We start from the raw sequence: 13464 nt of genomic DNA, 5'->3' as shown, positions 1-13464 counted from the left end.
GAAAACAAAAAACAGGAATTTCAGTCATTACTTAAAAAAATATCTGTTTATAATGACTGATTACAAAATCACCATGTAAGCTCATGAATGAATATAAGTAAAACACAAATAAGTATCTAAGGGCTGAACAAGTGGCAGAATTGCAGACTTTTACTACAGTAACTAATATTTTTTAAATTGAATTTTAAATTGCCCTGGTCATCTATCAATTGCCCAACTCTACAAAGATAAGATTTTCACATTAAAATGGACAAAATAGCACTGATGTAATATTATCCATAACCTATTTCTAAAGTGTAGGAAGGCTCTGCTGATATTGTTGACGGCAAAGTTATTTTAACCACTATGATACCTATTAGTACATAAACTGCAATAACAGAGTAAATTTCTAGCTAATTCACAGGTCAGAAGACCATTTTCTGAGTCTCCTGTTTCTCAGGATGTGTCACAAAGATGATGTATTAAGACCCTGGGGGAAAGGAGGATGACTGCTCGTGCAGAAAGACCTCTGCTATCACTGAAGCGGTGCTGAAAGGTAGTCTTGGAGCTGACTGCCCTTTCTTTCCAGATCTGCCAGGAAATGATCCTCAGAAGGCAGATGCAGAAAATGAAGTTTTGCTCCTACCTGATAATTAGGTTTATGGAAATACCAACAGAACAGTCCAGATACTGAATCACACAGATATAGAAATAATTTTGCAGGCAGAGGAATATTCTTCTGCAAGAACAATACAATACAGAAGTTTACTCCTCTGTGTAAGTTTTGACCTCTTCCCAAGCTGAAAAATACTGAACATCTATATCATTATACTCCCTTGATCCATAATACACTTTAAAACTTCCATATCTGAAGGTGAATTTTTAAAACATTACACACGTAAAAATTAGCATGCGTGTGCCTAAGTAGCCTCTTCTCGCTTATTACATTTTATAAAAATCTACAATATATGCATATTTTTACTTTCGCGTGCACATATATGCACGTACAAATGGGGTGGTCTGGGGCATTCCTTGGAGGGATCAACAGGTACGCTACTTTAAAAGACACGCGAGTACATTTTCCAACTTATTCGTGTATTTTTACACCAGCTAATTATCGTGAATAAGTGATATTCAATATGTTTATTGTGTAGTACTGCTGAGTGAGAGGCCTGGGTAAACTTGGGGGGGGGGGGGGGGGGGGGGGGGAGGGAGTTCAGACTGAAGTAACAGGAAGGTCTCGATGACCTGGAGGAGGACTAGGCAAACTGATTAAACTGGTAATTTCACTCGCGTGTGTTTTAAAATACACCAATTTATATGTGTAAATCCTGACTTATGCAAGCAAGTCCTATTTTATTTTCACATTAAGATATATGCGCTATATTTTTAAAATAGGTGAGCAAAGTATGCACAATGGAGAGATTACTTACCTGATAATCTCGTTTTCCTTAGTGTAGACAGATGGACTCATTACAAATGGGTATAGTGTGCTCGTGCTAGCAGTTGGAGACGAATCTGACATCAGCACGTGGTACATATACCCCTGCAGGAAGTGCAGCAACTCAGTAATCTTCCTTGCAAAAGCTTAATGGATATATGTGTGACTGACCAATTGATTAACCAAACATGATTAACCTGACCGATTGATAGTAGCTGGAGACCGCCAGTGTTCTCAACCGGAAGGCGTCAACACCCAGTAGGGTGGATGCCCTATGTAAGGAAACATGGCTTACCTTGAACCGGTGAAACCCCATGTATATCGGCAGCCGGGCGGGATGCTGAGTCCATCTGCATACACTAAGGAAAAGGAGATTATCAGGTAAGTAATCTCAACATTTCCTAGCGTGTAGCAGATGGACTCAAAACAAATGGGATGTACAAAAGCTACTCCCGGACTGGGCGGGAGGCTGCCCGAGGACCGTGTAGGATTGCCCTCGCAAATGCTGTATCCTCCCTGGCCTGGACGTCCAGACGATAGAATCTGGAGAAGGTATGGAGGGAGGACCACGTTGCCGCTTTACATATCTCTGCAGGCGACAGCATCCTAGTTTCTGCCCAGGAGGCTGCTTGGGCTCTGGTAGAGTGAGCCTTGACCCGTAGAGGCGGTGGTTTCCCCGCTTCTACATAGGCCGCCTTGATAACTTCCTTGATCCAGCGGGCAATAGTCAGCCGTGAGGCCGCTTCTCCTTGCTTCTTCCCACTATGGAGGACGAACAGGTGGTCCGTCTTTCGTACTGCTTCCGACATTTCCAGGTATCTGGACAGCAGCCTGCCGATGTCGAGATGGTGCAGTATTCGACCTTCTTCCGACTTCTTCAAACCTTCCGTGGTTGGCAAGGATATGGTTTGGTTGAGGTGGAAGTGTGAGACTACTTTGGGTAAGAAGGAAGGAACTGTGCGAAGATGGATAGCCCCTGGAGTGATTCTGAGAAACGGATCGCGGCAGGACAGCGCTTGTAGCTCTGAGATGCGGCGTGCTGAGCATACGGCCAGCAAGAACACCATCTTCAAGGTTAACAAACGGAGGGACAGGCCTTGGAGGGGTCTGAAGGCAGGTCCCGCTAGGAATTCCAAGACTAGGTTGAGGTTCCACAGGGGCACTGGCCACTTCAGTAGCGGGCGGATGTGTTTGACTCCTTTCAGGAAACGTGAAATGTCTGGGTGTGTGGCAATGCTGCTGCCTCCACTCCTGGGACCGTAGCAGGATAGCTCTGCCACCTGAACCTTGATAGAATTATGGGACAGACCCTTCTGGAGTCCATCTTGCAGGAAATCCAGAATGATGGGGATTCTAGCGGCATGCGGATTGGTGCTGCGAGTTTCGCACCAGGCTTCAAATACTCTCCAGATCCTTATATAAGTTAGTGATGTGGAGAACTTGCGTGCTCGGAGGAGTGTATCTATTACCGGCCCCGAGTATCCCCTTTTCTTCAGTCTAGCCCTCTCAATGGCCAGACCGTAAGAGAGAATGGAACTGGATTCTCGTGGAGGATGGGACCTTGTCGCAGCAGGTCCCTGTGAGGGGGCAGGGGTAGAGGATCCCCTGCCAGTAGTCTTCTCATGTCTGCGTACCAGGATCTTCTTGGCCAATCCGGGGCCACCAGAAGAACTAGGCCTCTGTGCCGCTGAATCTTGCGTATAATGGCACCCAGCAGGGGCCATGGGGGAAAGGCATATAGCAGGATCCCCGGAGGTCATGGCTGCACCAGGGCGTCGATCCCGTGGGATAGAGGATCCCGCCTGCGACTGAAGTATCTGGGTACTTGAGCGTTGGACCTGTCCGCTAGTAGGTCCATGCCCGGGGTCCCCCACTGATCCACAATCATCTGGAAGGCCGTGGGCGACAGCTGCCATTCCCCCGGGTTTAGGCTTTCTCTGCTGAGGAAGTCTGCCGTGACGTTGTCCTTCCCGGCAATGTGGACGGCGGAGATGTCCTGGAGATTTGCTTCCGCCCAAGCCATCAGGGGGGCTATTTCTAAGGATACCTGTCGGCTTCTGGTTCCGCCCTGTCGGTTGATGTATGCCACCGTGGTGGCATTGTCCGACATCACTCTGACTGCTCTGTTTCAAAGTCTGTGGGCAAATTGCAGGCAGGCTAACCTGACTGCCCGTGCCTCTAGTCGGTTGATGTTCCACCCCGACTCTTCTCTGGTCCACCGCTCCTGGGCGGTTAGCTCTTTGCAGTGTGCTCCCCAGCCGCTCAGATGCTGGCGACTGAGAAAATCTGCTTGAATGTTGTTGACCTTGGCTATGTGCAAGGCTGCCAGACGGACTAGATGGTGCTTCGCCCAGGCCATGAGCCGGTCGGCCTCTAAGGCCACTAGACTACTTTTAGTTCCTCCCTGATGGTTGATGTAAGCCACCATCGTCGCATTGTCGGACAAGACCTGTACTGAACACTGACTAACCAGAGGGAGAAAGGTGCACAACCCCAGCTGCACTGCCCTGGTTTCCAATCGGTTTATGGACCATTTCGCCTGACGATTCGTCCATCGACCCTGAATGGCCCTTGACTAGCAAACCGCCCCCCAGCCAGAGAGGCTGGCATCCATCGTCACAATCACCCACTGAGGTTCCTCCAGGTCCATACTCCGTTGCAAGTGGGCCGGAATCAACCACCAATCGAGACTGAACCTGGTGGGTTCCAAGAGGGGCAACCAGATCTGGAACTCCTCCGACTTCGGATCCCAACGAGAAAGCAACGCCATCTGCAAAGGTCTCATATGTGCAAACGCCCAAGGGACTAATTTCAGAGCAGACGCCATAGAACCAAGCATCTGCAAGTAATCCCAAACTCGGGGAAGCGATAGTGACAGCAGCCATCGGATCTGCACTAATAACTTGCTCATCCTTCCCTGGGTAAGGAAGACTTTGCCGACCGAAGTGTCGAACTGAGCGCCTAAGAAGTTCAGAACCTGAGAAAGGACCAATTGGCTCTTGATGAAGTTGACTACCCAACCGAGAGATTGGAGCCGGTGCAATACCGTGTGCACTGCCGCTTGGCAAAGTACCTCCGACTTTGCCCAGATGAGCCAATCGTCTAGGTAGGGATGAACCAAGATGCCCTCCCGCCTGAGGGCCGCTGCACCTTGGTGAAGACTCGAGGAGCTGTCGCCAATCCGAACGGGAGTGCTTGGAACTGATAATGCTCCCCCAAGACCATGAACCGGAGGAATCTCTGATGACTGTCACGGATCCCTATGTGAAGAGGCCAAATATTCGCCGGAGTGGACGGCCACAATGACTGAGCGGAGAGTCTCCATGCGAAAACTAGGTACCCGAAGAGCCTGGTTTACATTCTTGAGATCCAAGATTGGACGAAAGGATCCCTCCTTTTTTGGGATCACAAAATATATGGAGTACCTGCCGGTCCTGCACTCCTCCTGAGGGACCGGAACAATGGCTCCCAGGGACTTCAACCAACCCAGGGTTTGACTTACTGCCGCCCGTTTGGCATGAGACCCGCTGGGCGACACCAAAAACAGATCCCGCAATGGGAGAGCAAAATCCAACGCATAACCGTGCTCGATGATACTGAGGACCCACTGGTCCGACGTAATCTTGACCCACTCCTCGAGGAATAGTGAAAGGCGGCCGCCCACCATTGGAACCGGGGAGAAGGCCAGTGCACCTTCATTTGGATGGCTTTCCTCCCGTGGCTCCCTGAGGACCCCCGTCACGGAAGAGCCTGCGGCCATGAAAGGAACTAGACCAAGACTGAGATCTCTGCGACTGCTGTCGGGAGGTAAAGGTAGGAGCCCTAGCCTGCCGAAATCTGTGCTGGCCCCGAAATTGGGTACGCACCGTACCAAAAGCCTTGGAGGTCCTGGGCTTATCCTCTGGCAACTTGTACACCTTGTTGTCCCCAAGGGATTTGATAAGGGCTTCCAGATCATCCCCAAACAAGAATTTCCTCTTAAAAGGAAGATTGCCCATCTGGGCCTTGGAAGAAACATCAGCCGATCCCGCCGAAGCCATGTTGCGCGAAGAGGCACGCAGAAGATCATATGAGGCATCCGCGGTGTAAGCCACTGCTGCCGCCATTCTATCCGCCTGCTCAGCTTCCGCCAGAGGCAACTCTTGGGAGGTGAGCAACTGCTGTACCCATCTAAGGGTTGCCCGTTGCATGGGGCTACTGCACACAGCTGCTCGAACACACAGTGCCGACACCTCAAAGATCCGTTTGAGGAGGACCTCAAGCCTTCTATCCTGCAAATCTTTAAGAGCAGCCACTCCTGCTACAGGAATGGTCATCTGCTTGGTGACAGCAGAGACCGACATATCCACCTTAGGGATTTTTATTTATTTATTTATTTAAAAGTTTTTATATACCGCACAATGGATAATATATATCCGTCTAGGCGGTTTACAAGTGGTCAAAGCACATACATAATTTAAAAACAAAAACACAAACAATTTTAAAACAGAATGTTAAATACAATGCATGGAATTATAAAAATTTTAGAGATGAAAAGCTTGAGTAAATAAATGAGTTTTCAGAGATTTTTTAAATTCTCTACGGTTAGAAGTCAAACGGATACAGTCTGGTAAAGCATTCCATAATGTCGGACCTGCAACTGAAAAAACGCGTTTACGAGTCAATGATAGGCTAACAGATTTTACAGTAGGAATTTCTAGTAAACATTTGTCAAAGGAACGTAGTTGTCTGGATGGTTTATAAATTCGTAACAATGAACATAGCCAGATTGAATCAGTATTGTATATTAGGTTGTGTATAGTGGATAGCATTTTATATATTATGCGGTATGATACTGGGAGCCAATGTAATTGTTGTAAAATCGGAGAGATATGTTCATTTCGACGGATATTGTATAACATACGGGCAGTTGCGTTTTGAACTAGTTGAAGTGGATGAATTGTTGATCGGGGTAAGCCAAGATATAAAGCATTGCAATAATCTAATGAAGATAAAACGAGTGTTTGAGTGATCAGGTGAAAATCATTTGGAAGGAGTAATGGTTTTAGTTGCTTTAGCATGTGAATTTTGAAAAAAGACTTTTTTTTACAGTTTCAGATATATTGTTTGTCAATGATAGTTTGGAATCAAGAATTACCCCTAAGTTTTTTGCGTGTGTTTTTATGGAAATGATTTGGTTCTCAAAGGTAAATGTTGATGGGGGTTTGTAAATTGAATCTGGAATGGTGGATAGATAGATTAGTTCTGTTTTGTTTGTATTTAGTTTTAGCCTATTATGAGAAAGCCAAGTTTTGATTGTAGACAAGTATAATTGCAGTAAAGAGAAAGTTTTAGACCATGAGTCAGTGAAGGGTATAATAAACTGAATATCATCGGCATAAATTTTGAAGGTTAAATTTAAGCCGTCCAGAAGTCTGCATAAGGGTAATAGGTATAGGTTGAATAAAAGAGCTGATAAGGCTGAGCCTTGAGGTACTCCTGTAGAGGTAGAGTACCAGTCTGAGGATTGTTTATTTGTCATGATTTTTTGTTGGCGATTAGATATAAATGACGTAAACCATTGCAGAGGGGGACCAGAGATGCCTATTTGAGTTAGGTTAGTAATGAGAATGTCATGATTTATTGTATCAAATGCGGCGGAAATATCAATTAGTACAAGTAAGTAATTTGTATTGGAATCGAATCTTCGAATTACGGTGTCAAAAGATGATATGAGTAAAGATTCGGTACTGTGACCTTTTCTAAAGCCGTGTTGATTAGTGTGTAAAATGTTGTTTTCTTCAATATAATCAGATATTTGGTGTAGTACTACTGATTCTATAATTTTTGCTAGGGATGGTAATAGAGCGATAGGGCGATAATTGGTGACATCTGAGGGGTCATGGTTTTTCTTTTTTGGAATGGGTATGATAGCAGTTTGTTTTAAGGAATCTGGGAATATGCCTTGTTGTAATGAAGCATTTACTATATTTGTAATGATAGGGGCAAGTGGGTCTTTTAATTCTTTAAGTAAAAAGCCTGAGCATGGATTGAAAGGACTATTTGAGGGTTTGGATTTAGTAAGTATTTGAATAATGGTACTGTCAATTACTGGTAAAAATTCGGAGAAAGCACAAGCAAGTTGGGGGGTATTATTTTTTGGAATTGGTAAGAGTTTAAATTCATGTGAAATGTCCTCAGTTTTTTTCTTGAAAAATGAAGCAATATTGTTGCAAAAGTCATTGGAAATATCAGATGGTAAGTTGGATTGTATCGTCGTTAGGTTTTTTACTATTGAAAAAAGAGTTTTTGGGTTTCCGTTTGCTTGTTTTATTTTGGTGGAGTAAAAAGATTTTTTAGTATGTATTATTTCTTTCTTATATTTTTGTAAAAGTGCATGATATTCTTGTTTACGTGCGGGTATTGGATTTTTACGCCATCTTCGCTCAAGATTGCGAAGTTTACGTTTGGTATTTTTTAGGGAATCATTGTACCATGTAGCTGGTTTTTTTTATTGTTGATTTTTGTGGTTTTAGTGGTGCAATTTGGTCTAATGTTTCTGTAATAGATTTGTTCCAAGAAGTTACTATATCACTTACGTCAGAGTATGAATTTTGACTGATTATTGGCATTAATGTGTTGAGAAAGAGATCATTGTTAATTTTCTTCCGACGTAGGATACTAGAGTTATCTTGAGGTGGATGTGATTGAGTGTTATGTGGGGTCTTTATTTTACCTGTGGCTTTAATGAGATAATGGTCAGACCAAGGTACTGCAGTGATATCAGAGGAAAATTCTATGTTTGATTGATTATAGTATAGTTGGTCTAGAGTGTTTCCTTGTCTATGTGTGGGAACTGTTATGAGTGAACTAAAGCCAAGACCTTGAAGTGCATCTGAAAAATTAGCTATGATTGGATTTTGTTGCATTTTATTAAAATGTAAGTTAAAGTCTCCGGCGATAATAGTATTTGATAAATCACAAGGTAAGGTGACTATGGATTCAAGTAGAGAAGATGGTTGATTGAGAATTATACCAGGAGGACTGTAAATGAGGCAGATGTTTAACAGAGATGTCGTAACTAATAGCATTTCAATTCTTGATTCATTAGGGATGATAGTTTTTTTACTTGGAGCGAGAGATGTTTTGATTATTGTAAGTAATCCACCGCCTCTACGATCGGTCCGGGGTTGGGATATGGGAGTGTAGCCAGTAGGACATAAGTTATTTAAAGTGACAATGTCATGTTCATAGAGCCATGTTTCCGTAAAGAGGACGTCCAAGGACTCATCTGGCAATGGGTAGAGCTTTTCCATCGCCCTCCCCACCCAAAGGGTCGCCTTGGGAGACTCCCACTCTTGGGTCACGAGCTGCATGAGCATTGGGTGAAAGGGAAAGGTTTTAGGAGGGGCCGGAAGCCCCGATAGGACTGGATCCACCGTGGTAGGCTCCGCACTGGGTTGCAGGGTAAAATGCCCAGTTCCACCAGGACATGAGGGATCAAAGGATCCAGCTCCTGTCGCCTAAACAAGCGGCACTCGAGGAATTTAATGTCTCAGAGTGCATGGGGGAGGGACCGGCCCACTGGTTAATCCCCCACTCACCAGATCACACAGCAACTCCGGGAATCTGGCTATCGGGGGATCCAGCCCCAGCCGTGCCTCGACCAAGGCTGCAGCAGCCTTGGGAGGATCAACACTGCTCCCTTCTGACTAGAAAGTAAAACTAATTTTTTTTAAACTTTTTTTTTTTTTTTTTAACAGACTTTATCTAGCCAAAGTTGTCCTAAGTAAGGTTCAAAGTCTCTGGAAAAGAACTACCAGAATTGAAATAAATTTATAGGATCAGGACCGCAGGTTCTGCTGACCTCCTCTGCTGGAGTCAGAGAAAATACTGAAGGATCGCAGGTGGCACACCAGGTTAAGAGGGGGTGCCTTTCAGTTTTTTTCTCTGACTTCATCTGCTGGAAGGGAGACACAACCCAACAGTCTGGACTGATCCTGGTACATACAGGGAAGACTGATTTCCACAGACTAAAAGAGGGATCTTGGGGTGTTAATGTCAGGTCATTTGAAGATGGCAAAACAATGTGACAAGGCGATAGCTAAAGCCAGAAGAATGCTGGGCTGCACAGAGAGGAATAACCAGTAAGAAAAAGGAGGTGATAATGCCCTTGTACAGGGCATTACAGGGTGATGACTCGGAACCAACTTCAGGAAATATTTCTTCACGGAAAGGATGGAGGATGCCTGGAATGCCCTTCTGGAGGACAAAAACATTCAAAGAAGTCATAGGGGCATGGGATAAACACACTGTGGAACTCTAAAGGACAGAGGGCAGAAATGAGAAATGTGTGCAGATGGGTAACTTGTGGGTGCGGCAGTTACTACCCATTGCAGAAGGCATGGAGATTACTATCCTTAACCAATAAGTCTTGATGCTTTTAATATAACTACAACATTGCTCCCCACTTAGATGGCTAGAGGATGGAAATGAAGAATAGCGTGCATGGGGTTAAATTGCTGGTACAGTAGTTACTATCCTTAACAGATGCTCCCCGCTTAGATGGCAGGGGGAAAAGAGGAATAGGATTCAGACAATTGAGGGCCCTGATTTATATGATCTGGGATACTGACACACAGACATTAGGGAAAAAGCACAGGATAGTTTCTATGGCCAAGTCCTAAAGGAAATGGAGAAAGTGTGCATGAGGGTAACTTGCTGGTGTGGCAGTTACTACCCTTAGCAGAAAGCATGGCAAATACTACCCCTAACCAATAAGCCTTGAATCTTTTAAATGCAACTGAAACATTGCTCCCCGTTTCAACGGCAGGTGGAAAAGAGAAATTGGATTCAGACAACAATCAAGAGGGCCATGACTTCTACAGACTGGGGTACTGATATGCAGATATAAGGGAAAAAGCACAGGACTGCTTCTACAGCCGAATCCATAAGCAAAGCACATCAAGCAACAACGTCTGAATTTTCAAGAAAGCTCAACACTCAGAAAACAATGTTACTAGCTGAAATGTTTATGGGTATCATAAGGTTTGGGGATAACTGCACAGAATAACAGTTACTACCCATAAGAGAATTATGGGAGTAACCTGCAGAGTGGCAGTTACTACCTTAAGCTTGCTGGGCAGACTGGATTGATCATTTGGTCCTTTTCTGCTGTCAATTCTATGTTTCTATATGTTTCTATGACTGTATTAGCACACTTAAATCTATATTTAGGTCTCAAACTGACATAATGTTGAGATTAATACCTGATAATCTCCTTTTCCTTAGTGTAGACAGATGGACTCAGAACGAATGGGATAGTATCTGCGTGCTAGCAGTTGGAGACGGATCTGACGTCAGCACGGGGGTGTATATATCCCCACAGGAAGCGTAGCTATTCAGTAATCTTCCTTGCAAAAGCTGTTATAGATGTGTGTACTGACGCTCAGTGAAAAGTGAAATAGGATTCCCCTGACCGATTGATAGTAGCTGGAGACCACCAGCATTCCCAACCGGAAGGCGTTGACACCTGGTAGAGTGTACGCTCTTATGGAAACGGATGACATGGCTTACCTTGAATCGGTGAAACCCATGTACGCAGGCAGCTGGGCGGGATGCTGAGTCCATCTGTCTACACTAAGGAAAAGGAGATTATCAGGTAGTAATCTCAACATTTCCTGGCGTGTAGCCAGATGGACTCAGAACGAATGGGATGTACAAAAGCTTTACTCCCAGCCTGGGCGGGAGGCTGCCTGAGGACCATGTAGTACCGCCCTCGCAAATGCTGAGTCCTCCCTGGCCTGGACATCCAGACGGTAGAACCTGGAAAAGGTATGGAGGGAGGACCAGGTCTCCGCTTTACAGATTTCCGCAGGCGATAGCATCCTGGATTCTGCCCAAGATGCCGCTTGTGCTCTGGTAGAATGAGCCTTGACCTGTAGAGGCGGAGACTTCCCAGCCTCTACATACGCTGCTCTGACCACTTCTTTAATCCAGTGGGCGATGGTGGGCCGCGAGGCCGCTTCACCTTGCTTCTTCCCGCTGTGCAGGACGAACAGATGGTCCGTCTTTCGTAGGTCTTGTGTAAGTCTTGGAAAGCACGCTCAACTAGCGTGCAGGCACTCCAAACTGCTTTGGAGACGGAAATTACTGAATCGCTACGCTTCCTGTGGGGATATATGCACCCCCGTGCTGACGTCAGATCCGTCTCCAACTGCTAGCACGCGGATACTATCCCATTCGTTCTGAGTCCATCTGGCTACACGCCAGGAAAGTAGAAATCTTCTAACATCCTGTTTGCAACACCCTCACACAAAATATCTAAAGTAAATGCCTGAACTCCTATTGTATTTGCATATAACCTCTACTCTAACCCGTCTGTAAGAATCCAAGTATGTTCACAACTGATGCCTGAATACTTGATACTTAGTTCCCTACCTCAGTTTGCAAATATACTACAAACTCTAGAATAATTAGCATAATTAGTAGACTGGTTTTAGACCTAAGTATTTCTTCAGTCAGTCACCTTTTCCTTTCATTAAAAATGCACATAATGATGCTAGGGCTTTTGATTCTCATGCCACACTGAACGCAGTGACAAAATACCCTCTCTTACGAATAATATGCTGATTGCCAGTCTTCTGAGCCAGTCTCGTAAAAGTACTATCACTCAAGCTCTCTCTTGATCCATTTTGTTTAGTACCCTTGCTATTAACAGAATGGGTGGAAATATTTTGGTTTGAACTGCCATTCATTGCTACAGTTTGCTGTTTTGACATCTGCTGATATAGTTTTCACTTTTATGTTTTATCTGGAATCCATCAAGTTTACATTTAGAATCATCCAATTCTGGCCTATCTCAAATACATCATCATCCAAAGCCCATTTTCCTGGCTAAATCATGTTCGCTAAGGAAATCTACCAGTAATATTTGTTATACCCTAAACATACATCATTAAGAAAACTTCCAGAAACTTCCAGCAGCATTCTTCTGGTTTTCCTATTCCTGATAGAATTCTGTGCCTAAATTTAAGAATTCAGCTAGTCCAATATTCCCTGCATTCTCCTCAAGCTTGCAACTGCTTTCCTCTAGCCCCATGTATGCCAAAGATGATGCCACATCCTCTTCCCCTCCTTTGGCCCTACTTGGGGAAACACTGCGGCCGCTTTACCTGCTCTGTTTCTTCAGGCCCACCAGGGCACGGCGAGCAGTCAAATTTGCACTGAAATTTAACTGAGAGGAATTCACCAATTCTTCATTGAAGGGTGGCATGAATTCTTCCAGGACTTCCCAAAGGAAGCTTTAGCAGCTTCTATTAAAGAAAGCTGCAGTGCACCCTTTGATCAAGAAGCCATCTGGAGATAGCATTGACAAATAATTACAGGCCAATTTCCTTGAGTTCTTTCTTAGCAAAAGTTATTAAGTCTGCAGAATCTAAACAATTACAGCAATTTTTAGAAGATAACTCAATTTTATACAATTATCAATGTGGATTTAAACCAAAATTTAGCACTGAGATACTATTAAGAGCTAATTTAGATTTTATAATTAGAGGAATTGACAATGGTTCTAATTCCATTCTTGCCTTACTAGATTTATCATCTGCGTCTGACAATCACAAACTTTTATGCTCGAGACTTATGCAAATTGGTTTAAAAGATGAAGTTCTCCAATGGTTCACCTCTGATAAGAGTTTTTCAAGTGAGAAAAGGCTCTGCTAGCTCATCATGATTCCCCCTTGGGACTAGATTTCCTCAAGGGCCATCCCTTTCATTAACTCTATTTAACATCTACATAAGACCACTTTGTAAACTATTATCTGGTCTTGGCCTTTGTTGTTATCTCTATGCTGATGATATTCAGTTTTTGATTCCTTGTCAAAGTGATGTGAAGAGTACTCTGAGCCTACTCACTATTTATCTTACTTCTATATCATTATGGTTATTCCATAATCGGTTGTCACTTAATGAGGAAAAAACTGAACTCATTCGTTATGTTTCACTAACACTTTTTGCATACAAATCCCTATTATGGACATAGTACGAAACCTTGGAGTACTACT

At 44.2% G+C, this 13464-nt stretch overlaps 1 protein-coding gene across 5 annotated transcripts in view; it reads right to left on the bottom strand.

Moving 5' to 3' along the window:
- ANAPC4 (anaphase promoting complex subunit 4) overlaps positions 1-13464 on the bottom strand; it is a 221010-nt gene that overhangs the window by 102240 nt on the left and 105306 nt on the right. The gene's annotated exons all lie outside the window — the stretch shown is intronic.

The sequence above is a fragment of the Rhinatrema bivittatum genome, chromosome 1 (assembly GCF_901001135.1).
Source record: "Rhinatrema bivittatum chromosome 1, aRhiBiv1.1, whole genome shotgun sequence".
Taxonomy (NCBI): Eukaryota; Metazoa; Chordata; class Amphibia; order Gymnophiona; family Rhinatrematidae; genus Rhinatrema; species Rhinatrema bivittatum.
This window is presented reverse-complemented; position numbering and strand designations above follow the sequence as displayed.